Here is a 26,964-nt window from a genome sequence, read left to right on the forward strand (position 1 = left end):
CCAAAGATGTTCTATTGGGTTTAGGTCTGGAGACATGCTTGGCCAGTCCATCACCTTTACCCTCAGCCTCTTCAATAAAGCAGTGGTCGTCTTAGAGGTGTGTTTGGGGTCATTATCATGCTGGAACACTGCCCTGCGACCCAGTTTCTGGAGGGAGGGGATCATGCTCTGCTTCAGTATTTCACAGTACATATTGGAGTTCATGTGTCCCTCAATGAAATGTAACTCCCCAACACCTGCTGCACTCATGCAGCCCCAGACCATGGCATTCCCACCACCATGCTTGACTGTAGGCATGACACACTTATCTTTGTACTCCTCACCTGATTGCCGCCACACATGCTTGAGACCATCTGAACCAAACAAATTAATCTTGGTCTCATCAGACCATAGGACATGGTTCCAGTAATCCATGTCCTTTGTTGACATGTCTTCAGCAAACTGTTTGCGGGCTTTCTTGTGTAGAGATTTCAGAAGAGGCTTCCTTCTGGGGTGACAGCCATGCAGACCAATTTGATGTAGTGTGCGGCGTATGGTCTGAGCACTGACAGGCTGACCCCCCACCTTTTCAATCTCTGCAGCAATGCTGACAGCACTCCTGCGCCTATCTTTTAAAGACAGCAGTTGGATGTGACGCTGAGCACGTGCACTCAGCTTCTTTGGACGACCAACGCGAGGTCTGTTCTGAGTGGACCCTGCTCTTTAAAAACGCTGGATGATCTTGGCCACTGTGCTGCAGCTCAGTTTCAGGGTGTTGGCAATCTTCTTGTAGCCTTGGCCATCTTCATGTAGCGCAACAGTTCGTCTTTTAGGATCCTCAGAGAGTTCTTTGCCATGAGGTGCCATGTTGGAACTTTCAGTGACCAGTATGAGAGAGTGTGAGAGCTGTACTACTAAATTGAACACACCTGCTCCCTATGCACACCTGAGACCTAGTAACACTAACAAGTCACATGACATTTTGGAGGGAAAATGACAAGCAGTGCTCAATTTGGACATTTAGGGGTGTAGTCTCTTAGGGGTGTACTCACTTTTGTTGCCGGTGGTTTAGACATTAATGGCTGTATATTGAGTTATTTTAAGGGAAGAATAAATTTACACTGTTATATAAGCTGCACACAGACTACTTTTCATTGTGTCAAAGTGTCATTTTGTCAGTGTTGTCCCATGAAAAGATATACTTAAATATCTGCAGAAATGTGAGGGGTGTACTCACTTTTGTGATACACTGTATATATATATATAGCATGTTTAATTTGAAGTACAAGGTCATGCCAAAGTATATAAATAAAATATAATATACTGTAATATATATATTCATTCTTTTTTATACCCATCTTACATCGAATTGTAGAATACTTTTGAGTTAAATGTACTTTAGATGTACATAAACTACACAAAATTAAGAAACTTCATTTGACAGAATTCTATCATAATAATAATAATAATATTTTAGAGATATGGACATATTTCATAGGCACCATATTTTGTGTCTAGTTCAGTGAATTCTATATTAAAATTGTCACTACATGTGATCTTTTTAGTAATGCATAATGTGTAAATTACCTCGGAAATGATCAGGAGTTAAAATATCTACATGGTAAATAATTAATATGTTAGAATTTTTGTATGGAATTTTAAAGGTGCTCCAGTGCAACTTGTGGGTGTTGTATTTTATATTAAATAGTTATTGATGATATTTTATTTTTTTTGATAACTTTTTTAACAAGTGCAGGATGTCAAAATTATTTTGAGTTAATTCACTGCTTGCAATATTTACTGTTGATTTTATATATGTAAAATATTTAATGGAAAACATGATATTTCTGCAGTTTTTGTGTATAAATTTAATGTTCATGTTCTAAAAAAGTATTTGTCACACTTTCAATCTTATTCAAAGTCAGTGTAAAATAAGTAAACACATCCCTCACATGGAACAAACCTTTTCCCGTTAATACATCATTGCTGTTTATTTGTTTAATTTAACCTATTGGGTGAAAAAAGAATAAATGTTAAATGGAGCATGTTTAAATATTTTCATTTTAAATATTTTCATTTTTATTTTCATTTTAAATCTTTTAATTTTTTTCCAATATGTTTAATTTAACAGACATTTTGGTTTTGATCCTACATTTACCTAATATATAAAACAATAAATTTGACCAGAGGTGTCCAAACTTTTGCAAGTTATCTTTTTTTTGAATATTTTTGCTGTGTGTATTATCTTTGAAAACTTTATTTTGTTAAATTAATTTGTGCCTTTTGTCAAGTCAAAACTATTTGATTATTCACTATTAAAAAACTATATATTACCACATATGGTAAAATGTGTGTGTGTATTTGTGTGTGTGTATTTGTGTGTGTGTACATATACATATATTTGGTAATTTTTCCAATTTAAATCCAGATAAAAATAAGATTTATATTTTAACTAAAAAAATTGTATAACTAACTTAGTATTTTAGTTGTAAAGACTAAAATACTAGATTAAAATACTAGACAGAAAAAATTTTATTTGAATGTTTATAAAATATTGGTTTCAATATAGTTTTTAGTGTGTGTGGCGGAGTGATTGAGAACCTGGTCACGCTTGGTTGACTGCAGGGGTCTCAGGTCAATGATAGCTAATAAGGAGTGCTGTCTGAGGTCTCAGAAGTCATCCCTTAGGGGCTGACCCTCTTGTTAGCAACACTTAATGTGTGCGCAGTCTTTACCTTGTCAAATCAAACAAGCACTGCAGCATTTCAGAGGGCTTTGAACGCCCCCCAAGTCACACGTTTGGCCCAGGGGTCATGACCTTTCCATCTTGGCCAGTGGGGAGTAAAGGAGCAGTGCTTTAGGCACGTGTAACGGTCAAAGGTCAGACTATCTTAAAAGCCAAAAGCACTAGGTTGGTCCCTATCAGGAATGGCAACTACTCAAGAAACTGTGATGTGACGCTTGGTTTAATTTAAAATTAGTCAAAACTGGAATCTGAAGAATTATAAAATTGGCCATCATGCCTTTTTCTATCATAGCTTTTGAAAGTCATTTTAAAAAAGGAAATAGTTTTAGCATTTAGAAACTATCACCAACCTTAAAAATATACATCTTTTTAAAATAGTTTCAAACTACTACAAAATATATATCAAAATATGTAGTGGTGGCACTGCGTTGTAATAATGCTTTCATAAGTTTTCACTTCACAGTGATATCGTCTGATTAAAACTAACCTAAATTTAAAATGACACGATTTTTTTTGGAAAAGCTCCTGATGTTGTTGCTGTACAAAAAAATCCTATTAAATGATTTTATAAAACAATATCTTCTTTTTAACCAAGCCGAAATGAAAGCTTTGGTTCATGTTTGTGTGAGCATGTTTTCATAGCAAAGCATCAAGCTGCTTTGTTTTGCACACAGTTGACATAACATTATTTAAAATATGCATCTGTTAGAAAAGAAATCTTACATTTAGAATTTTTTTTTTTTTTCTGAATTGTGTGACTGGCTTTTTTCATTGTTTTAATATTAGACCTGTTTGTCTTTCTGAACACCCAAGTATCAAAAAGTTTGTGGGGAAAAACCAATAAAACAACGACAAACTACCGTATTTAATTTCCCTGAGAGGATCAGTAAAGTTTTATCTTATTTACAATTTTAAACAACTGTATTAGGTTTTTAGTAGTTTGCTTTATTAGTATATATTTCTAGGATGATCACATTGCCTGATATTATTTTTTTCTTTAGAATGTAAAAATGTAAAAAAAGTTTTTCAGTTGCACTGAAACTTCATTTAAAATAATTTTTGTAGATAAATGTTACACATTTATTAAGTTATTTAAATGACAGTAATTGAATTAGAGACACCAAATAAATGTCATTTCATACTTTGTCATTTTTAAAGTACTTGAATATGTCATTTTAAACCGAATGTGGATTTCATTTTTGATCATATTTCAAGCAAGTGCTCGTCTATGGACATGTGAGCAAAGAGAATTGTATAACACCCATACAGGCAGGGCGTAGCTGTTGGACTATTAGCTCTCCCACTTTTTTCGTCCAGTGTTTCCTTTTGCCATAAAGACAAAAAATTATTAAGTTCAACATTCTGCATCTCCATTTGTTTTATCTTTGTGGCCTAGAACTCTTTTACTAGAGAAATTCTGAGCTGACCTGGTGTGTAAGTCACAAACCCCCACTGTTCTCATGTGGTTCATTATGTAGAAAAGTTCATTATGGCTGTGATTGAGCACAGATACACTAAAAGGAAACTGCTTCATCAGTTCACTTTGCACACCTCATTTGGGTACAAATATTTTATGTTTTTCAGAATGTTCACATGCCCTCGGAACTAAATAAAAGACATATAACATGTATCATAAAAGATTTACTGTTTTAAGGTTTATTTATGTTTTGAAATAAAAAACACCATTAAAATGTACATTAGGACATCAATAGTGAGAAATGTAAACCGGTCTAGTTCAACATTTGCATCTCCATTTCTGTGATAATATTTAATATTCTCTTGTAACTTCACGCACACTTTGCCTTTAGAACTCTTTGCAACTTATTTGTTTTAAGCCTGCCAAGGAATGTTTTATTCTTGACATATTTAATATTTTTCTAGATGTCATACTTTGCTCTCTTTATATCAGATTTATAGACAAAAATGGCTTAAAAGATCTATTAAATTTCCCTTGTTTTAATTTGTTGTTTTGTTGGCGGTTTCTTTGTAGATAAATTGTTAAATAAATAAACCTTTATTGCTCACGAATGCATTTCTTTGAATTTTTTTTAATTGGGTACTGAAAACATAGCATTAGACAATAAAGCTATATGCCAGCAGTAACCATATTAGAGATCTGCCCTTTTTAAAAATAGCTTAAAATGGAATGAATTTGAAGCAATTCAATCTATGTTTCCTATTCTTAGGTTAAATATAGCTAGTTTGTCGGATTACAAAAAAAAATTTGATGTAGATGATGTAACTGAAGGAATGAAAATACACAGAAAATGCAGTGGTTTCAGAATCACTTCATTAAAACTTGCGACAAATTTTGTGCCATTGTTTCGAATATGAAGTCTACACGATTAGCCAACTGCGTACGAGATGGCGGTAGCAGCCATTTTGTGTTATATATTGCTCGAGTGTAGAAGACTGGATCAGTTTGAATGCTTATAAGTCAACACAGGCAGCCCTCGTCGTCCACTGCAGCTCATTTGCTATAATAAACACAGAACAATGTAGTTGTGTGTTTACACAGAGTACAGTAAAGCTGCTTGTCGGAGTGATCACAATTCTGCCTCTCTAACCGTTTCTGCTTTTCTTTGTATTAATCTTAAAGCAACATTCGAGTGAGATGCACACGTTCATTGCTATGCACACATTACACGAGAAAATGGAGAAAAGCTTTTCACGTTTCCACATCCTTAGCTTTGAGAGAATATGCTTAAAGATTAAACAGTCAGTTTAATTCAATTGCTCCAGTTTGTGTTACACCTCAGAAAGCCTGAAGATTAGTGACCTTGTCTTTGGTTAACTATTGCGCAAGGAGGTTCGCATTAAATTTATTGATAAATGTTTTATCTGCTCTAAGCAAACAATGCTGTGAAATGGTTTCAGAGCTATGCAAAGATGTGTCTCTGGTGTTAGAGAATATGATCACTCATATATGCAAGAAAGCAGAGTGCTGGACACTAGACTCAAACTCGGCTGGTTTTGCTGTCCGGATTTGTAGCGCAGGCCAAATCAGAACCTTAGACACTGCCCCTCACTTATGTGGCAGCTTTGAATTGAGTCTGTATATGTGTGTGTGTGTGTGTGTATGCGGCACTGTGTGTGTGTGTGTGCGTGCGGTATAGTGTGTTTGTGTGCGTGTGTGGACGGACACGAAGCAGCCTTCTGAATCGAAGTCAATCCAAAAGGGATTGGGTGCGCCGAGTCTTAAAACTGCACCGCAGCAAATGACAGCAGCAGCCATGTTAGAAGGCATCTAAACAGAATCTGAAGTTGTCACCAAGCTACTAATGAAAGAGCAAAGTAAGTTTCCCCCACCTCTTTGGTTTTACTCCAAATCAGACTCGCAAGATCTTGGTCTTAGCAAAAAAAGAGATGTGAAATTGTCAAATGACATAAATCCATGATAAGCAGATAGTTTAGCGTCTGCTGGCTTTCCCCTGAGAGCGAGAGCTAGTGAGAAGGGAGGAAAAAAAAAACTTGGAGCACAAAAAGTCCAGCCGGGTTTTCTGGCGTGAAAGGCATACGAGGAAGGAAGTTCAGTCTTTCTAAGCCCCCCTTTTTTTGGTTAGAATCTATTCTTATTAAAGCAATCTACCATAAATGAAGGCTAAATGTGTTCATGTAAAAGGATGCATGGACATATAAAAGAAAAAAAGCATTGGAGGAGTAGTGAAATGAAAATCAAATCCTAATTAAGACAAAGCATAAAGGTTGTTTTGAGGTGTTCTGTCTATTAGGTGCGGTTCTGGTTCAGTTATTTTTGTCTTTTTTGTGTGTGTGTGTGTGTGAGGGAGGGGGTTCATTTTCTATTATTTGTGTAAAGCGGGGTGGGATTTTAGTAGGTGGGGTAGATGGATTGAAGCATAGGGGATTAGGCTAGAAAAAAAAAGTAAGGGAGGGCAAATGAGGAAAGCGGTGTAACAAGGGAGGGGACTCGCTGAACTGCCTGTATTTCATTGGCTACAAATATGAATTTGGTAAGTGCTGAAATTTCCCAGGACATTTTTAGTACTCTGCTTTTGACGATTACAGAAATACTCACTGTTAAGCAAAGTGCCTTTGTATTCAAGCAGGTGTAGTGAGGACACATTCTGAAAAGCCACAGCTTTTAATAAATCTGTGTCGCTCTTTAGCTCTTAGTTTGGCGGGATTATGCGCTTGCCGAGATCCGGAATGGTGTGAGAGTGCACACAGTCTGTACACTGGGGGAGGAGTGGCATTGTATGTCACACATGTTCCCTCCCTCTTTCTGTATCTCTTTACTTCTAGCACTGTGGATTTGCTCTTTACCTCCCTCTCTCTCTTTCTCTCTCTCTATCTCAAATGCAAGACCATGTGGGGCGTATGATGAAAAAGAGGCTCACCCCACCGAATCTCATATTTCAACATTAGTCAGTCTCTCTCTCTCCCTCTTGCTTTCACTCTTTCATTTGCTCTTTCCTCACATGCTCCCCTCATTTCCTCTTCTCACTCCACTCCTCAGCCCTTTCACAAGGCAGAGATTGCTGGAGCTCCGCAAAGAAACCGTGGCACGGAGAAAAGAAAGTGCTAAAAAAAAAAGGAAGGAGGCAAAAAAAAAACTCGGCTGACTGCTTTCTCTGCTGTGAAGGCCTCCCCACTGGCGGGCCCAGCCAGAATGGGAGGGCTTCTGCTCTCCTAAGAGGATTTAACCCTCTGTCTCCAGCCACTGCACTGCAGCCTAAGCAAACCCTGGCAACAAGTCACACTTTCTAACGAATTGCTCAAGGTTTGATGCAGCTTTTTTCTGTATTGCTTTGGTTTTGACTTCTCCGTTTGACGAACATGACTTGTAAGTTTCTGAGAGCGATTCAGAACGTGGGATTTCTTTGGGACATAAAGCAGCCTGGACCAGTAGGTATGTCTTTAAGAAGTCTTTCCCCATTTTCCGATCTATGTTTGGCCTCAACGTGGCCCATGTTGCATTCAGGTCAGCCCAAATCCTTCTGGCAACACGAATGTTACCTTTGTTTCTTTAGATTAAAACTGTGTAGTTGGTGCCTGCTAGACACTGGCAGGCACACATTTTTGAAGTGTCCCACTGCCATCCTGTTCCATCTCACTCTTTAACTCCATGTCTGTCTCTCTTTTAACTCTGACAGGGCCAGTGATGTGTAGGAGCTGTTCATGGGACAGGTGCCAATTGCTCACAAAAGACAGGGAAAAAATCAGGGCACAGAGGCGAAAGCAGAGCGCAGATTTCTGAGCTGAAAATGTTTAGCAGACTCGTGAGAGGGAGTCAGGAAGAAAACGTGGTTCGCCTTGTGCTGCAGATTCTTCACGCACACTGAACTAAAGCGGGAACAATCCCGCCAAAAAGCTTTAATTGCTAGCCTGGAGTATCATACATCCTGAACCTGGTTCTGCTGATGGTTCAGTAGCTAGAAAAGCGAAGAGAGAAACTTAAGGACTCCAAGAAGGGAGGGTAAGAAGGAAAGAAGGAAAACGGAAGGAGGAGGAGGGGAGGTCCTTTTCCAGCCTGTTAAATGTTCCCCAGGCCCGGCCGAGACTTAGCATCCTGATTTGCATTCAGCGAACATGCTAATTGTGTGTTTTCTAACATACTCCATTCATTCGGATGAGACTGTGCTCCACACACGCCTCCTAGACACCCGCGTGGCCTCCTATTGTTGACGAGCCGAACAGCTCCAGGCCCAGGCACAGTGATGAGCATGGGGTTAACCTGGAGCTCCAGGCTGCTGTGGAGAGAGGACCAAAGGGAGAGACTATTAACTCGAGTTCCCCTATCAGAATCAGAACTCTTTAAGCTTTTTTATTCCGCCAAACTTAAACATTTTGTGGAAAGACAGCTGCGAAAACGAAGCGAGGCCTGTAGGAAACCAAAACACTTTTTATGGGCCTTCAGGGTAAGATTTTACCATTAAGTTTGTTTTTCCTATTTGTACATGTTTACATGTAAAAGTGTGAAAGTGAGTTTGTTAATAAACCTGCATTTTTCATTATCGAGTAGATTTTCTATACAGTTCATACAAGTAAATGCAGATTTTCTCTCAGTTATGTTGTAGCCAAAAACAAACTGTTTGCACAGGGCAGAGTTTTGCAGGTTGATTTTTTTGTCTTTGTTAAACTTTGATCTTACTAAACAGGTTAAAATTACCTCATTTTAAATTGACCTTATATGAAAGTGTATAATCAGAAATAGATTTCATATATTTTAGCAGTAATTAGGAATAAGCTGTTTTTTTTATCAAAATGGCGGCATATTTCGATTGAAATGGATTCGCTTATTCACTAATATTTTTATTTTTCAGGATAATTCTAAATTATTTCATTTCTTTATAATTAGTCATTTTTAGGTTTTTTTTCTTATTCCACTCAAAGACTAAGCAAAACTGATCTTACAATTATTGTTTGAATTGCTTTTTGAATCTCCTTTGCCTAAAACTATGCATTAACTTTTCAATTTGAAATGCATTTTCAGACTTTATGCATAAACACAACTTTCTTGCTGTGTTTTATATCTGCATACTCAACATGTGTGTGTTGGAGTCGGGAACCATGTGCATCATCACCTATATTTGCTGCAGGATTTTGCTGATAGAGACACTTTATTAACTCCGATCTGGAATGAGCAATAACAGGCAGCATTTATTTTTATTGTGCATCTTCTACATTACATTACAAGCCAATATTTATAGGAACTTGTAATGTAATGTAGAAAATGTACAATAAAAAGAAACCGCAAAACTTGACATTACATTTTTTTTACCACACCCACTCACATGAACACAAATAAGGATACAAACTGTAGAAATGCTGCCCTTTTCTAAATGGCAACAGCCTAATGAAAACCAACTTTGCTATATTAATTTAATGTCATGCGGTTAATAATATCTTGCATTAAATGTTTAAAAATGTTAACACACAATATGCAGTAAATGCATCATGAATGTCAATCAGAATGTTACACACAGGCTTAAACACACACACACACACACACTCATATGAGATATAATAACCGAACCCAAGAAAAAATGGTCTGTATGAGCATTTTCTTCAAAACATTTCTACAGAATTTATTATCAAACAGATTATTCAAACAGAAGAAATGTGACAGGTGCCGGTCAAGGTTTGAAATGATTTATGACTAATCATAAGCTATTTTTAAATTTTTCTTTCTCTACTACTGACACTTATTTTCTCTAACACTTTTCTTTCATCATAAACAACACAAACATGTAAATAAAAATAGATTTGCTTTCTAATGATGAATTCATGACATTTAGATGTTTGTGTTGTTTGTGATTTGTTCAGGCAATGCAGGTGCCTTGTATTCTCATGTGCTTGCCATTTGTGTCAGTTTTCACTATTTAATTTTATATTAATTTCATTTTTTATCACCGCTTTATCCTGGTCAGGGTTGTGATGGGTCCGGTTCCCTGGAAACACTGCGCAAGGCAAGAACACACCCCAGACAGGGTGGCAATCCATCACAGGGCGTAAACAGTTTATGTGAACTCAAATTACTTGTTTGATTTGATTATTAAACACATATTCTATATGATGCATGCATGTTTGATATCTGTTAAATGGCAAGGTCTTTTTGGTGGTCGTGTTGTAATATTGTGTGTCTGGGATAGATTGGTGATCTATAAATTGGTTAGATTTGTACAAAAAGTGATTTTTTAAAATAGTTTTTTAAAACGGATTTTAATTGCCATATCAGGTAGGGAGTGTTTAAACTGAAGAAAAGAATGTCTCAGTGAGACCTTGTTAATGATGCTTTTTGCACTTATTTTTTTGATTTAGAATGCAAATGTACAACTAACTGAACATGTTAATGTGTGAGAGATGTATGCCATTACAATGTGTGCCCAGAAACAAATTAAGTAGTGTTTGCTTTTATACATACAAAAATATGATCATAACCATAGTATAAACCTTTCAAATAAAATACACAGGCTAAGCAATTAAAAGCAACAGTGATGATTGTAATTGTTGTTTTTTTTTCTCTGTTGCCAGAGTGGAGTGGTGTGAAGCTTGAGAATGGCTATTACACTGAGTGCTGCAGCTTGTTGCCCCTTTCAAAGCTCAGGTGAGTGACAAGAGTGCTTTAAAAGAAGCAAAACAAATTAACTTGGAATCGCTGGAAATAAAATGCTCTTATATTAATACATCATTTTTGCAGTAAGACAGGTGTTACTAAAAAACTTAAAGATGCCTTAAAGATGGTTTTATTTGCTTTGGTTAATGACATCTTTTAGAAATTTATGGACAGTGTGTTTTTCTTTGGTTCTGTGTATTAGTTCCTGGTTTATAAATGTATATACATCCCCTTGCAGAAGGTTAATAAAAAGTATATATTTTATTGCTGTTTGAAATGCAGCTAAAATAATTATGGACAAATTAACGGAGAAATAATTTTTTTAATAAAAAGAAGAAGAAAAGAATTATCCATTCATTTTCACTTACAAGGTCAAGGTTGTGGTGGGTACCAGTGCCACCCAAAAACTCTTGCTGCGTGGCAGAAACACACTCTGGAGAGGATGTCAATACATAACAGGGCACACACACTAGTATATTCATTTGATGAACTTATATTCAGGTGCAATTTCATGTAGCCAGTGATTACCCTAGATTTAAGGAGGTGGGTTGAAACATGTACCTGGAGAAAACCCACACTGAAACTGGTGGCATATGCAAGGCTATCCACCATATCAGCTTTGTCACCTTGTGGCCAAACAAATAAAAAGGGTAGCAGGTTTGGTTCCACCAGAAAACTTGCCAATATATCCTGCCAATCCATCGCACGCCTTGTCTGTGTAGACACACGGCCGGCCGAATGCATATCTTGAGTGTTGGGCTAGCACAGTAGACCACTGCGCAATAAGCAATATCAAATACATTTTTAGCATAGAGTTCTTTTGAGTGTAAATTATTCATTTGTGAAGCGTTTGTAATTAGTCAGATTATCTGCATTTGACTTCACAGATAATCTGAATCAAATGCATTCCTTTTTGCAGTGCTCATTTCAGACTAAATGTCACTAGTATCAGTAAATATCAGTGGTTTTACAATAATTTCTAAAGAAAATGAGTATAAAATTTGACATGATGGCAAAATATACTCTATTAGGTCTATTAGGGATTTCTTTTTTAATTTTTGTCACAGCAACCAGGATCACAGGAACCTGGGTTCAGATCTCAATCTTGATATTAGGTCTTTTTTTGTACCTTCCGCCAAGTCTGCATGGGTTTCTTCTAGAAAAAGTATCTATGGTTAGGTGTAGAAGTCTGTGATTCTGGTGCACTATAGACAGTGGCAAAGCATGTAACGCTGGTGCTGCCCAGCACCAGCGACCCAGAATTGATCTTTGCCATAGGTTAGAGTTTGTGTGGAGTTTTGTTTGCATTTTTTGTGCCTGCATGGGTTTTCCTTCTTTTATTCTAGTATTACTTCTCCCACAAACTTGCCAGCAGATTGATTAGTTAAAATAAATTGCCCCTAGCTTTAATTAAGTGGTTTCTGTACACGAAGGGATAAATTATGAAATAAATAAATGATTTTTTGACATTAATATAATAAATCTATAAAAGGAAATTGGTTTAATGCCTAACTAAATGCTACAATTAAAACACAAGATAAAAAACTTGACGTTCAAGGTATTACGCTAGCCCACCACCGCTTAAATCTGGGTTCGAATCTCAGCTGTGTTATTGTCATACCGACATGATTATCAAGGGGGGTGGCTGAAGCCCTGCAATGGATTGGCACCCTGACCAGGACATTCTTACCTTGCATCCAGTGTTTCCCAGCGATACCGAAACTGCAGCGACCCTGACCAGTAGTTATAACAAAAATACTAAACAACTTAATAAATTTCAGAGTAACTTAAATAAATCCTGAAAACACAAGATGTGGCATTTTGTACCTGAAATAAAGACCAGAGCTTTTTTTTACTGATAATAGTGATGATCTATAGTTTATGAGAAATTTCCATAGCTGAAGAGCAATGTAATTTGATGCCTGCATCAATAACAAAAAATAAGCACATGACAAATAAAAGACTGTAAAGTTTTTTTAAACAGTCAAAAACACCTGTTTTGGAACTTTCCACTGGTAAACAGGTAAATATGTAACAAGTGATGCTATTATGGGTATGAAAGGAGCATTAAGGAAAAACGTCTCAAGGTTCTCCACTTTGTTATTAGAAGACTCAGAGGATCCCGAAAAAATCTTTATAAAAATGTGCAAATTTGGCAAGGCCAGAAATCAGTATTAAATACCTATGACCTTTGATACCTCAGATAGCACTACAAATGACAACTCTGTAATGAATATAACCTTATGAGCTATGGAATACAGAAAACCAGTGTCAGTACACACATGCTCAGTACATACATTTTGGAGCAACATACGCAACCAATTACATTAGGATTCTTTTGAAAAGACACATGTCAAAAGAGCATTTGTCTCAAGCCACATGCTGTGTGTTGTTGTGTTACAACAAGCATGGTTTTGTAGTGAAAGAGTGCATGCACTAGACTGACCTGCCTGCACTGCTAACTTGCCTTGCATTGAAAATTAACATTATGATGCACAATATATGACAAGGAAAACCCTGTGACAAAACACACTGGTAAACATGCTGCTGTCCCAAAAATTTTGGATCATGTTGCAGCCATCAAATTTATATTGAGCATACTTATACTGAAACATTGTATTTGAACAGTTTTCTATTAAATACAGGTCATTGCTGTTTGTTTTTATTTACATTTGCCTACTATCCAACCTTTTTTGGAATTTGGTTTGTTTATTTAGGTTTATCTTTCTTACAGAGTTGGCTTTGAATTCTGCCTGATACATCGTTCTTTGGAGATAATAATATAAATTAAGAGAAAAATATTAATACTGTAGTTGCACTTCAGTCAAGTTTAATATTCATTCCTATAAATCATGCAACACCATCTGGCAGTAAGAAAAAAAGAAATAATGAATAAATATATAACTAAATAAATTAATGTGCAGCTTTACTCAACAAATTGCATAAATATAAGCTGGTATATATTCACATGTTGCAAAAGCATGAAACAGTCATTGGCACTCGTCCTCTATAAAAAAACAACTAAGTAGATAGAAGTAATTTGTCATGATTGTGGGCAATCAGTTATATGATATATGGGGGTAAAACAATGACTGAATGTACTAATGGTCAATTTATTGTGACCAGTTTAGCAATTAATTTCCCACAGTAGTCACATTCCAGAATTAAATATCTTTTCTTTATGAATTCATCTCCTGCCAGTTTATTATTGCAATAGAAGAGTAATAATAAAACTGTTCCGTGCAGAACTGGGTCAGTTAAGTGATTTATTTAAATAACTATTTATACTGATTTTGTTGAAATTCGCGGTATTTGGGTCAAATTATTAATTACAGTGGACAAGTAATTTTTTTTCATTTATAGCAGACATTTCACAAGTAGTTCTGATAAAAACTAATTAAGAACATTAATCTAAGCTCCCTATTTCAAATAGGAAGTGGCTATTTTATAACAACTGTTAAATGTTAACCATTAAATGTTGGGCTGATGGTAAGATACTCGTACAACACATGTTGAATGCAGCAGATATGATCAGCATATAGACCTGAGTGACTTTAATAAAAGACAAATCATTATGGCCAGACAACTGGGTTAAAGAAACTTTGAAACAACAAAGGGTGATCACAGGCCACGAACCGTCAAAATGTTTTTTGGCCAACCAAGATTTATTGATACCAGAGGACATGAAGGCTACCGCATCTGGCAAAGACCAACAGAAGGGCTACTATGGCTCAAATTGCAGATCATTTAAATACTGGTGATCAGGTGAAGGTGTCACAACATACATGCATCGAACCCTTTAGTGTATGAGGCTGCGTTTTCACAGTCCAGTCAGAGTCCCCTTGTTAACTCCTGTTAACTGTTGAACACACCTAAAATGCGCTGGACATCGGATCAAATGGAGGAAGGTTGACTGTCAAGGATGCACTAGGAAAATCCACCTTGCAAGTTACAGGAATTGAAGAATGCCAATGCTGGTAATTTTCTGTTTTGACAACATGGTGGGTGATTTAATGTTTTGGCTGATCTGTGTAAATAGATCAATTTATGTATTATTCTAAAATGTCTACTTTTATTAACAGTGTACAAAATAGTTCAGTATTGTTTAAAGCAATGTAAACACCTTTATTTCATATATATATACAGTGTATCACAAAAGTGAGTACACCCCTCACATTTCTGCAAATATTTAAGTATATCTTTTCATGGGACAACACTGACAAAATGACACTTTGACACAATGAAAAGTAGTCTGTGTGCAGCTTATATAACAGTGTAAATTTATTATTCCCTCAAAATAACTCAATATACAGCCATTAATGTCTAAATCACCGGCAACAAAAGTGAGTACACCCCTAAGAGACTACACCCCTAAATGTCCAAATTGAGCACTGCTTGTCATTTTCCCTCCAAAATGTCATGTGACTCGTTAGTGTTACTAGGTCTCGGGTGTGCATAGGGAGCAGGTGTGTTCAATTTAGTAGTACAGCTCTCACACTCTCTCATACTGGTCACTGAAAGTTCCAACATGGCACCTCATGGCAAAGAACTCTCTGAGGATCTTAAAAGATGAATTGTTGCGCTACATGAAGATGGCCAAGGCTACAAGAAGATTGCCAACACCCTGAAACTGAGCTGCAGCACAGTGGCCAAGATCATCCAGCGTTTTAAAAGAGCAGGGTCCACTCAGAACAGACCTCGCGTTGGTCGTCCAAAGAAGCTGAGTGCACGTGCTCAGCGTCACATCCAACTGCTGTCTTTGAAGGATAGGCGCAGGAGTGCTGTCAGCATTGCTGCAGAGATTGAAAAGGTGGGGGGTCAGCCTGTCAGTGCTCAGACCATACGCCGCACACTACATCAAATTGGTCTGCATGGCTGTCACCCCAGAAGGAAGCCTCTTCTGAAGTCTCTACACAAGAAAGCCCGCAAACAGTTTGCTGAAGACATGTCAACAAAGGACATGGATTACTGGAACCATGTCCTATGGTCTGATGAGACCAAGATTAATTTGTTTGGTTCAGATGGTCTCAAGCATGTGTGGCGGCAATCAGGTGAGGAGTACAAAGATAAGTGTGTCATGCCTACAGTCAAGCATGGTGGTGGGAATGCCATGGTCTGGGGCTGCATGAGTGCAGCAGGTGTTGGGGAGTTACATTTCATTGAGGGACACATGAACTCCAATATGTACTGTGAAATACTGAAGCAGAGCATGATCCCCTCCCTGCGGAAACTGGGTCGCAGGGCAGTGTTCCAGCATGATAATGACCCCAAACACACCTCTAAGACGACCACTGCTTTATTGAAGAGGCTGAGGGTAAAGGTGATGGACTGGCCAAGCATGTCTCCAGACCTAAACCCAATAGAACATCTTTGGGGCATCCTCAAGCGGAAGGTGGAGGAGCGCAAAGTCTCGAATATCCGCCAGCTCCGTGATGTCGTCATGGAGGAGTGGAAAAGCATTCCAGTGGCAACCTGTGAAGCTCTGGTAAACTCCATGCCCAGGAGAGTTAAGGCAGTTCTGGGAAATAATGGTGGCCACACAAAATATTGACACTTCAGGAACTTTCACTTAGGGGTGTACTCACTTTTGTTGCCGGTGGTTTAGACATTAATGGCTGTATATTGAGTTATTTTGAGGGAAGAATAAATTTACACTGTTATATAAGCTGCACACAGACTACTTTTCATTGTGTCAAAGTGTCATTTTGTCAGTGTTGTCCCATGAAAAGATATACTTAAATATCTGCAGAAATGTGAGGGGTGTACTCACTTTTGTGATACACTGTATATATATATATATATATACAGTATATACATATGTATATGTGCCTGGAGAATCAACAACATGTCTGACTTTTTGGATATTCACCAACCATTTTGTACATTGGCCAGTATTTTACAAGTGGCCAAGTGTATAAGTGTTATGTGTGCTAAGTGACAAAGCTGGCTGGCAGTATCCTGAACTCTTCCTTGTTTTTCTTTTCTGAGCCTTGACCTTGGACCAGTGCCATAAACTATTGTTTTAGACTTGATTAAATCCCTGTTAAATCCCACACTAGCTTTCCACTCTTTCCTGTGTCCCCATCTGCTGCTAGACATTGAATATAACTTGCTTAAAGTTTCGAAGGGGTTAGGTCAGTGACTGTACCCAATCACTGCTGAATGATAGCTCCTCTGGAATTCTGCACATGCCAGGAATTCAGTGACAAGGTGAAAAAGAATTACACTTAAGAGTACACTTTTAATGACTGGTTGTGTTACTAGAGACTAAAATCACTTATTAGTTGCATATTCAGCAAGCAAATACTTACTTAGCAAGAAGTTCTGATTATTTTTGTGACTAAGAAATATTAGTAGCTTCAAAGTATTAGCAGTATCAAAGTATTTAGCCACCTATTGTCTTAGATTACACATTTAAAATAGATTAAAACATAAAAACATTGCAGGTTTTAACATGAACCGACTGTACAAAAAACCTCCCTTTTGTTCTTTATATAATTTTCTTTAGGCGGCCCCCCACCTAAGCTTGGCACATTGAACTATCCATATTGTGTTTACCTTAGAATTGTATGCCACATTACATAACTGTGCCCAAATCACACATTTTTCCACACCACCTCCTATATGACCACAGCAAGCACACTGGAACTCTAGAGGCTGGATCTATTAGAAAAATGCAGTACTGAGTCCCTCTGCCATTGCCTGTGCCTGGTTAGAGTTCCAAGGAGCAGATGGTATCTCTGCATGGCATGGGATGTCACAACATGATGCATTTGCAGATATAAGGGAAAACTACTCATGCACATCACAAATCAGAAACAGATTCCAATTAGCTCTGTTTCTAGAGAATTGGAAAAATATTGAATTTACTACAATTAAATTTGGTTTTCCTTTCACACTTTACAATAATCACTTTTGTACAATGATTTGCCTAACAGAAAAAAGAGCTGTACAACTGCAGTCTTAGTAACTTATTTGCCTAAGGTTAGCAATCCTCTGGTTCTTCTACCATTGAGCACAAAGTATGCAGACAGCGCTCTATTAATAGCCTCGCAACAGATGCATTTCTGTCTCCAAGTATTTAAGAGGCACAATCAGGGCAGATGGTTTGAGAATGTGTCAACCCTGAAGGGTCATCTCAGTATATCAGTGTTTAAGTTCTGCATCTGAGTGTTCCCCCTGCTGATTCAGCTTTTTTACTGTACTAGTCAGCTTAAAATAGACTGAATATGTATGTGTACGTATATATATATACAGTGTATTCCAAAAGTGAGTACACCCCTCACATTTCTGCAAATATTTCATTATATCTTTTCATGGGACAACACTATAGACATGAAACTTGGATATAACTTAGAGTAGTCAGTGTACAGCTTGTATAGCAGTGTAGATTTACTGTCTTCTGAAAATAACTCAACACACAGCCATTAATGTCTAAATGGCTGGCAACATAAGTGAGTACACCCCACAGTGAACATGTCCAAATTGTGCCCAAATGTGTCGTTGTCCCTCCCTGGTGTCATGTGTCAAGGTCCCAGGTGTAAATGGGGAGCAGGGCTGTTAAATTTGGTGTTTTGGGTACAATTCTCTCATACTGGCCACTGGATATTCAACATGGCACCTCATGGCAAAGAACTCTCTGAGGATGTGAGAAATAGAATTGTTGCTCTCCACAAAGATGGCCTGGGCTATAAGAAGATTGCTAACACCCTGAAACTGAGCTACAGCATGGTGGCCAAGGTCATACAGCGGTTTTCCAGGACAGGTTCCACTCGGAACAGGCTTCGCCAGGGTCGACCAAAGAAGTTGAGTCCAAGTGTTCGGCGTCATATGCAGAGGTTGGCTTTAAAAAATAGACACATGAGTGCTGCCAGCATTGCTGCAGAGGTTGAAGACGTGGGAGGTCAGCCTGTCAGTGCTCAGACCATACGCCGCACACTGCATCAACTCGGTCTGCATGGTCGTCATCCCAGAAGGAAGCTGACGCACAAGAAAGCCCGCAAACAGTTTGCTGAAGACAAGCAGTCCAAGAACATGGATTACTGGAATGCCCTGTGGTCTGACGAGACCAAGATAAACTTGTTTGGCTCAGATGGTGTCCAGCATGTGTGGCGGCGCCCTGGTGAGAAGTACCAAGACAACTGTATCTTGCCTACAGTCAAGCATGGTGGTGGTAGCATCATGGTCTTGGGCTGCATGAGTGTTGCTGGCACTGGGGAGCTGCAGTTCATTGAGGGAAACATGAATTCCAACATGTACTGTGACATTCTGAAACAGAGCATGATCCCCTCCCTTCGAAAACTGGGCCTCATGGCAGTTTTCCAACAGGATAACGACCGCAAACACAACCTCCAAGATGACAACTGCCTTGCTGAGGAAGCTGAAGGTAAAGGTGATGGACTAAACCCAATTGAGCACCTGTGGCGCATCCTCAAGTGGAAGGTGGAGGAGTTCAAGGTGTCTAACATCCACCAGCTCCGTGATGTCATCATGGAGGAGTGGAAGAGGATTCCAGTAGCAACCTGTGCAGCTCTGGTGAATTCCATGCCCAGGAGGGTTAAGGCAGTGCTGGATAATAATGGTGGTCACACAAAATATTGACACTTTGGGCACAATTTGGACATGTTCACTGTGGGGTGTACTCACTTATGTTGCCAGCCATTTAGACATTAATGGCTGTGTGTTGAGTTATTTTCAGAAGACAGTAAATCTACACTGCTATACAAGTTGTACACTGACTACTCTAAGTTATATCCAAGTTTCATGTCTATAGTGTTGTCCCATGAAAAGATATAATGAAAATATTTGCAGAAATGTGAGGGGTGTACTCACTTTTGTGATACACTGTATATATATATATATATATATATATATATATATATATATATATAGAGAGAGAGAGAGAGAGAGAGAGAGAGAGAGAGAGAGAGAGAGAGAGAGAGAGAGAGAGAGAGAGAGAGAATAGACAGACAGATAGACAGGCCACTCAGTTGGCTCAGCAATGTATTTTGCTAGCCTACGATCAGTCGGGCATCTACACGAACATGATTTACTATGTCTGGGTGGCAGGTGGCCAAAGTCTTGTGATTGGAGCCCTGTTCAGAGAATTCTGCCCTGCTCAGGGTCTTTACATGTTCACATAGCATGTTCATTTCAGTATCTTTACCTCTGAGACTGAACCTAACCTTCTGTAAATGTAACTTCAAAGATACACAAATGCCCTACTTAAATTGTACCTAGGGGTTCAGATTCCTCTACTATAAAACTGTCGTTACTAGCACTTGAGGTGACAACTCTGAATCTGATGTGTCTTTTTAGGCCACATGCTATCCTGGCCATCTTACAACTTAAAGTTTTTGTGAGAAGGACATATTGCTACTTCAGTGTTAAGTGCCTGAGTTAATGCTCGTCCCTTGCTGAAATTCTATTTTAGCCAACGTTGAACTTTGGAGGCTGGTGCTCAGGTGAAGCCAAGTACTAACCTTCTACACTCAAAACAGGATGCAGCTGGCCTGCTGTATGAATGGAGAAGGCTGAGTCAGAGAGTGTCTGTAGAGGGATGTCCAATAACTTTATTTTGCCAGTTATAGAGATGCATTCTTGTACTGTATTGTAACTAAGGACTGTAAAAAGTCTCGCTGGATTTGGCCAATAAAAGCAGAAAACAGGTTTGGATATTTGGTTCTTCCTTACGGAAATGTAGGCTTTGGAGGACAATGAGTGCTAATTTATAATAGATTGTGGTGATCATAATGAGTTCTGGTCTGACACAAAGCCGTCATTAGTTATTGTGCATTACTGTGTGTATCGTATATACCATAAATATTTTATTGAATTAGAACTGAAGAGGAAGAATGCCTTTATTTGTCATATATACATATACACATGTACAGTACATCAAAATCCTTTGTTCGCATATCCCAGCTTGTTTGGAAGCTGAGGTCAAAGCGCAGGGTCAGAGGGTTAAGGGCCCAATTGTGGCTGCATAGCGGAGCCTGGATTTAAACCGATAATCTTCTGACTGATAACCCTAGGCTCTACTTACTAGGCTACCACTGAACCAGCAATTGGTGTGTCTCAGACCATATTAAGTCCTGTTTAAGTTTTTTTGTGTTTGTTGTGTTTAGCTAGGTAATATGCATATTCAAGTCAAATTTCAGAACCTGTCCAAGCTTCTTACACAAATTGGTTCTTAGCTCTTATCCTAATAAACCAGTTTGAAGTTGTTAATTTGCGAGATATTAATTTGTGGGTCTTGAATCATTTGTGACGAACAGCTCATCTGTACTTTGAGTTTAAATGTATCCTGAAAACATTTATGTCTGTCTTTTACAATATCTCCAAAGCATAGTGCTGACTATGCCATAGAGTCAAAGCAGTTAAATCTCACATACAAAGCAAAAGACAGGGTGATTATAGAATTACAACCCACCCTTAAAGAAAAACTGGTCATATTTTTTTTTTTTTTACTAAATTGTTCTGTGCATCTATTGTTTGATAAAGACAAATGTGGGTATATACACTCACCAATGACTTTATTATGTACACCTATCTGTTATGGACCTTCATTAATCACTTTATAAGCTACATCTCCTATACAGATTATTTGTATGGGTATACAGTTGCTGACTGTAGCCCATCTGTTGCTCTGTAGACTTTGTCACCCCTCCGTGATTGCCGGATCATTCTTAGCACTGCAACAATACTAACATGGTAATGATGTGTGTGTCTGTAGCATGTGTTGTGCTGGTATGATTGTATCAGGTACAGCAGTAGTACAGCAGGTGTAGCTTATAAAATATTTAATGAAAAACATAACAGTTGTTCCTAATAAAGTGCTCGATGAGTTTATATTTCTAAATGCTTTAATTATGCTTGCTTGCAGTGCTTTGCTGCTGTATCAGCTGCAAAGGTGATGCAGAGGTCACCATGTCTGTCTCAGACTACTGCTCCCCCTTCCAAACTCAATTCCCCACCCTAGCACAACGCGACTTGCCCCAGCCTTACCCTGCACATGTGTAATAGGAGCCTCTAATATGTAAAAATAGTTTTTGCCCATTAACCTGGGGCCACAGGGGCTCCAGCCTCCCTATTTAGCCTCTGCTAAAGCAGGAGGTTGGTTCTCCATACTAATAATGTCAGTTTTTATTTGATTTTTGATCAGTATACACCGATCAACCATAACATTAAAACCACCTCCTTGTTTCTACACTCACTGTCCATTTTATCAGCTCCACTTACCATATAGAAGCACTTTGTAGTTCTACAATTACTGACTGTAGTCCATCTGCTTCTCTACATACCTTTTTAGCCTGCTTTCACCCTGTTCTTCAATGGTCAGGACTCTCCCAGGACCAGAGTAGGTATTATTTAGGTGGTGGATCAATCTCAGCACTGCAGTGACTGACATGGTGGTGGTGTGTTAGTGTGTGTTGTGCTGGTATGAGTGAATAAAACACAGCAGCGCTGACTGAGTTTTTAAACACCTCACTGTCACTGCTGGACTGAGAATAGTCCACCAACCAAAAATATCCAGCCAACAGCGCCCCGTGGGCAGCGTCCTGTGACCACTGATGAAGGTCTAGAAAATGACCAACTCGAACAGCAGCAATAGATGAGCGATCGTCTCTGACTTTACATCTGCAAGGTGGACCAACTAGGTAGGAGTGTGCAATAGAGTGGACAGTGAGTGGACACAGTATTAAAAAACTGCAGCATCGCTGCTGTGTCTGTGTCACGCGGCAGTAACAGACCAGACGCTCGCGGAGTGTAGAGCAGAGATTTAATAACAAAAGGATGATCCAAAACCAGAGTCGATAGGCAGGCAGAGTTCAAAACCGGAAGATAAACAACTTAACAGACAAAACCAAAGGACTGAGGCAAATCGGGAACACGGCAGGCAAAACAGGTCATACACGGAAACAGCAATAACTAGTAATCAATAACGCTCGGTATGCAAACTAGGTTGGCAATACTTCGCCAAGAGCTAACCACACAGGACTGTTTAAATACAGTTCATGGAATACCGAACAGGTGAAACGAATCAAAACACTGGCGATGATGAGCGTGTCGGATTGGCTGGCTGGGGGCAGGTGACTGTCATGTGAGAATCCGCTGAATTATGGGAAATGGAGTTCGTATCGGTAGGAGCAGGGTGCGCGTTAGTACGCGTGACAGTCTGATCCACTCATACCAGCACAACACACACTAACACATCACCACCATGTCAGTGTCACTGCAGTGCTGAGAATCATCCACCACCTAAATAATACCTGCTTCTGTGGGGGTCCTGACCATTGAAGAACAGCATGAAAGAGGGCTAACAAAGCATGCAGAGAAACAGATGGACCACAGTCAGTAATTGTAGAACTACAAAGTGCTTCTATATGGTAAGTGGAGCTGATAAAATGCACAGTGAGTGTAGAAACAAGGAGGTGGTTTTAATGTTATGGCTGATTGGTGTAAATGCCAGTACAGACCCAAAATAGTAGACTAGTATCAAATAAGATATTTCATATTTTTCAACCCAATCCACTAGGACTTGTTTCTAAGAATGTGTGTGCTTTTGTTCCACTGGTGGCAGCTTAGGTAATTGATAGCTATTTGATTTTATAACTCGTCTTATGATTCAAATAAGCTTAGTTCACTCCTGTTAAATGAGTTTGATATAGTAAGTATCCATATTATATTACTTCAATTGAACTTGAGAGTTAAAGAATAGCTAGTGGTTGGACTGACCTTCAGGAAAGAAACGACTTCAAACACCTGCCACTAGGCTTTTGCTGGTGCACTGTGCTCTTAACCTTGCTGTCATTTTTACTTCTGCTGTTTTAAACCATCAAACCACTATCCGTAGAATCTCCATTTAAGTTTTTAGTAAAATGGGCTAACACTGTCTCTTAAAATACAAATGTAGAGAGGTCAAAACCCACTTTGCTTAGCACTAGAGGCCATGCTGCATGAAAACATATTAAAGTATGAAGGTCCAACTAGAAGCTGTGGCGTCAGCAACACTGTTGTCAAAATCAATTTCTAAGAACATGAAACTCCCAACCACACCCTTTATATGAAATAAGTATATTTTCTTTTGTGGCAAACATGGCAATAATAAAAGCTGTCACATAGTTGGTTTGCAGCCAGTGGCTAACATATTTTTTTAGTATCTTTTTTAGTATTGTTAGGTATATTTTAACTTTAATGACAGTTTACTAGGGTTCTTTGACTGGAACAACCCTACAAATGAACACCTCAGTGTATTTATTTGAATGTGATTTTAATATTAATATTTGTAAATAATATTTTGCCAGTTTTATTTTATCTGGATGTAGTTACTACACCAAATGGGAATTTATATGTATCAGTTAGATAAATGTAGCAGTGCGAGAAAGAACTGTTCTCATCTTGTTCTGAATGCTGAATAAAATAGCCTTGAAGCATAAAGAATAAACACTCTCTTTTGGTTCACAGTTAGTCGCTGTATTAAAATGTTATATGTGGCACTAGAGTCTAGACACATGCTGTTTAAATGTGCTAATCCTGGTGTAGGGGGATTTTAACTGCACACATCCAACAGTATATTAATGTTATGCTTCGACATATGAGCCAGTCTTTAATTCACTGGCTATACAGCATTTCACTAAAGAAGATTAATCCCTTAATCACTAAAGATGCACATAACCAATTAAACTTGATCCACTGTTTAATTAAATGAAGGAATGCACATAAGATAAGTCTGCCGGTACCATGTATTATTTTCCTCTTTTCCCAAACAATGTTGTGATTAATTTCACTTTGAGAGTTGGCTGTAAAGTGTGTGTGTTTCCACTCTGCAAAACTGCAACAGTATTGTAGAATCACCCATGAACAGTAGATTTGTCACATGACCAGGCAGGTTTGTGATTGGCTGGTGCTTTGCATAGCAACAAGGGAGACCCTGACATCCTTCCAATAAAAAGCATTTTATTAATTTACACCTCTCCCAGAGCCGTAGATAGAGAGAGTTGCGACACTCCTTGATCTCGCCGCCACGCGGTCACGTGGTTCATGTAACCCTCCAATAGTTCCAAACAAACCCGGCGCTGTCATGTTCTCATATGGGACAGGCAGCAGTGAGTGAAATATTAAACATTAAATAATAAACATTTGTACAATTTCTGGGTATTTTCACCTGCCTTTACATTTACTGCATCTGCTTTAATATCAATTTGGTATATGAAGTGGAAGATTGATGTTTATAATGACTTAATAGGTCGTTCTTGTTAACACACAGTACATTATATTAGCATACATTACATAATGTGATATCATTAAGTAGTAGAGACGATATACAGTACAGAGATTAAAGAGTTTTTTATGTTTAGTTTTTTACATAAACTAATCTCCCTTCACTTTCCCGAGGATTCATAATAATAATCATTTTGGTTAAACACTAAGCCATGTGGCTGGATTCATAAGGTTTACCTGCACTGAATGAACAGATTCATAAACACACTACCGTACCAATACCTTTAACATTATAGTGCAGGTACATGAAATAGCATTAATTCATGTCTTATTTCATGAGTAAGTAATAATGTATTCCTACATGTAATACATGAATTAATTCATAATTAATATGCACTAGTTCATTTTGTCTAATGTAAGTGGTGGACAAGGTACACAAACCATGTAGTTGAGTTGAAGTAGAGATATCCAAGGTGAAATATTACTCCAGTAAAAGTAGTAATAAAAGTAAAATACTCTTTACCTCCACTAAAGTACTAAACTAAATTTACCTTCAAATGTACTTAAGAATGAAAGTAAAAGTATAATGATTTATTATGGCTCTGATGTTTTATTATCATTTCTGTAACAAGACTCTTGATTAATCAACTTTTAATTAATCAATTTTAGGTGAAAAGACTAGTGTCAATAATTTAGCTTAGCTGACTAAGCTAAATTCAGTTATACCTATTAATTAAGATAAACATGTAACATTTAGTGCTGAGCAAATGCTAAACAATAACAGTATTAAGTATATTAATGACATCAAATTCATTATTTTTTTAAAACAAAGCAACAAACAGCTAAAAATGCTTGATAAGTAGTGAAAATGAATGGGGCTCTATGGGATGTTTGGAACTATACAGAGCTCCACAACCCGGAAGCTGCACAGAAAATATGTCCCGCCCCCTTTCCAACGGTTCCCTATGGGAGTGTCGCCACTCTGTTCTCTCTACCGCTCTGACCTCTCCATCCTTCCAATTGAAGCTGGTTTGATCTTGGAGGTGTGTCAGATCAAACCAGTTAACAGACTTTAAGTATTTGTGAAGGAAAATCTATTTCAGGCATCATGAATTTAATGTCTTTATTTTTTTTTTCTTTGTTATAGATGGCAACCAGGGCTGTTGAGACATAGTCAAGAGATTCACCAACAGTAAAACTGGAACCATTTACAGGAAAAACACGTATGTAATGTATCAGTAGTAAGTAAAATTACAGAACAAGTACAGTACATTGTATGTAACAATTTTATACACTTTATGTGAAGCTAAATGTTCAGTTATTTGATTATATATCTTGTTTATACACTATATGAAGCTTTGTTTACAGCCCACACTGGACAAGCAAACCACTCAGCTCTATATTAAACTGTCCTTTGGGGTGAGGTAGTAGGTTGTATAGTTTTAGGGTGATACCCTTCCTGTCAGATAACTATACAACTTACTGTCTTTCCTGAAGTGGCTATAGTATCATCACCATGAATAATGGATGTCTCCAGATGTGAATCCAGTGAAGTGACTGCTACATTTATAACACACACATGGATTGCACATATTTACTCTAATTTGCTTTGTTTTCAGTATGTTAACGGCATTAATATTTAACTGTCTCTAAATTGCAATATAAAAATGACACCAATAATTAAATAGTAATGTATGAATATGTCTAAGATTCAAGGTAACAACGTTTTCTTTTTTAGTTAGTTATGAATTAGTTCTCTGAATGATCAGCACCATATTTTACTCATATTCATTTTAAAACAGGTTAACTGAATAAACTTAGAAAGCAGAACTAACACAAAGTGGAAACATGTACTGTGCTCTAAATTGTTTTGGTAAATAATGGATGTGTTTTCCAGACCAGAGGTGGTGGGGAGTGTTAGCGCCAATGGCATGGGTAA

The 26,964-nt window shown here is 37.9% G+C and overlaps 1 protein-coding gene and 1 long non-coding RNA gene across 3 annotated transcripts in view; one reads left to right on the plus strand and one right to left on the minus strand.

Moving 5' to 3' along the window:
• Positions 1 to 6,150, minus strand: part of LOC134311472 (uncharacterized protein K02A2.6-like) — a 45,615-nt gene extending 39,465 nt beyond the window's left edge. The window contains exon 1 of the mRNA XM_062993105.1: positions 6,035 to 6,150. The gene's annotated coding sequence lies outside the window, so the exon portion shown is untranslated. The remainder of the gene's footprint in view (positions 1 to 6,034) is intronic.
• The window catches only part of LOC134311480 (uncharacterized), a 43,251-nt gene extending 16,813 nt beyond the window's left edge, over positions 1 to 26,438 (plus strand). The window contains exons 1-5 of one of the 2 annotated variants that reach the window (XR_010011435.1): positions 7,196 to 7,595; positions 7,840 to 8,604; positions 10,721 to 10,793; positions 26,173 to 26,248; positions 26,394 to 26,438. This is a non-coding gene — a long non-coding RNA (uncharacterized LOC134311480). Of the gene's footprint in view, positions 1 to 7,195; positions 7,596 to 7,839; positions 8,605 to 10,720; positions 10,794 to 26,172; positions 26,249 to 26,393 lie in introns of those variants that run through there. The other variant, XR_010011436.1, reaches the window with a different exon arrangement.
• Positions 26,439 to 26,964: the final 526 nt, after the last annotated feature.

Source organism: Trichomycterus rosablanca, chromosome 1 (assembly GCF_030014385.1).
Source record: "Trichomycterus rosablanca isolate fTriRos1 chromosome 1, fTriRos1.hap1, whole genome shotgun sequence".
NCBI classification, from domain to species: domain Eukaryota; kingdom Metazoa; phylum Chordata; class Actinopteri; order Siluriformes; family Trichomycteridae; genus Trichomycterus; species Trichomycterus rosablanca.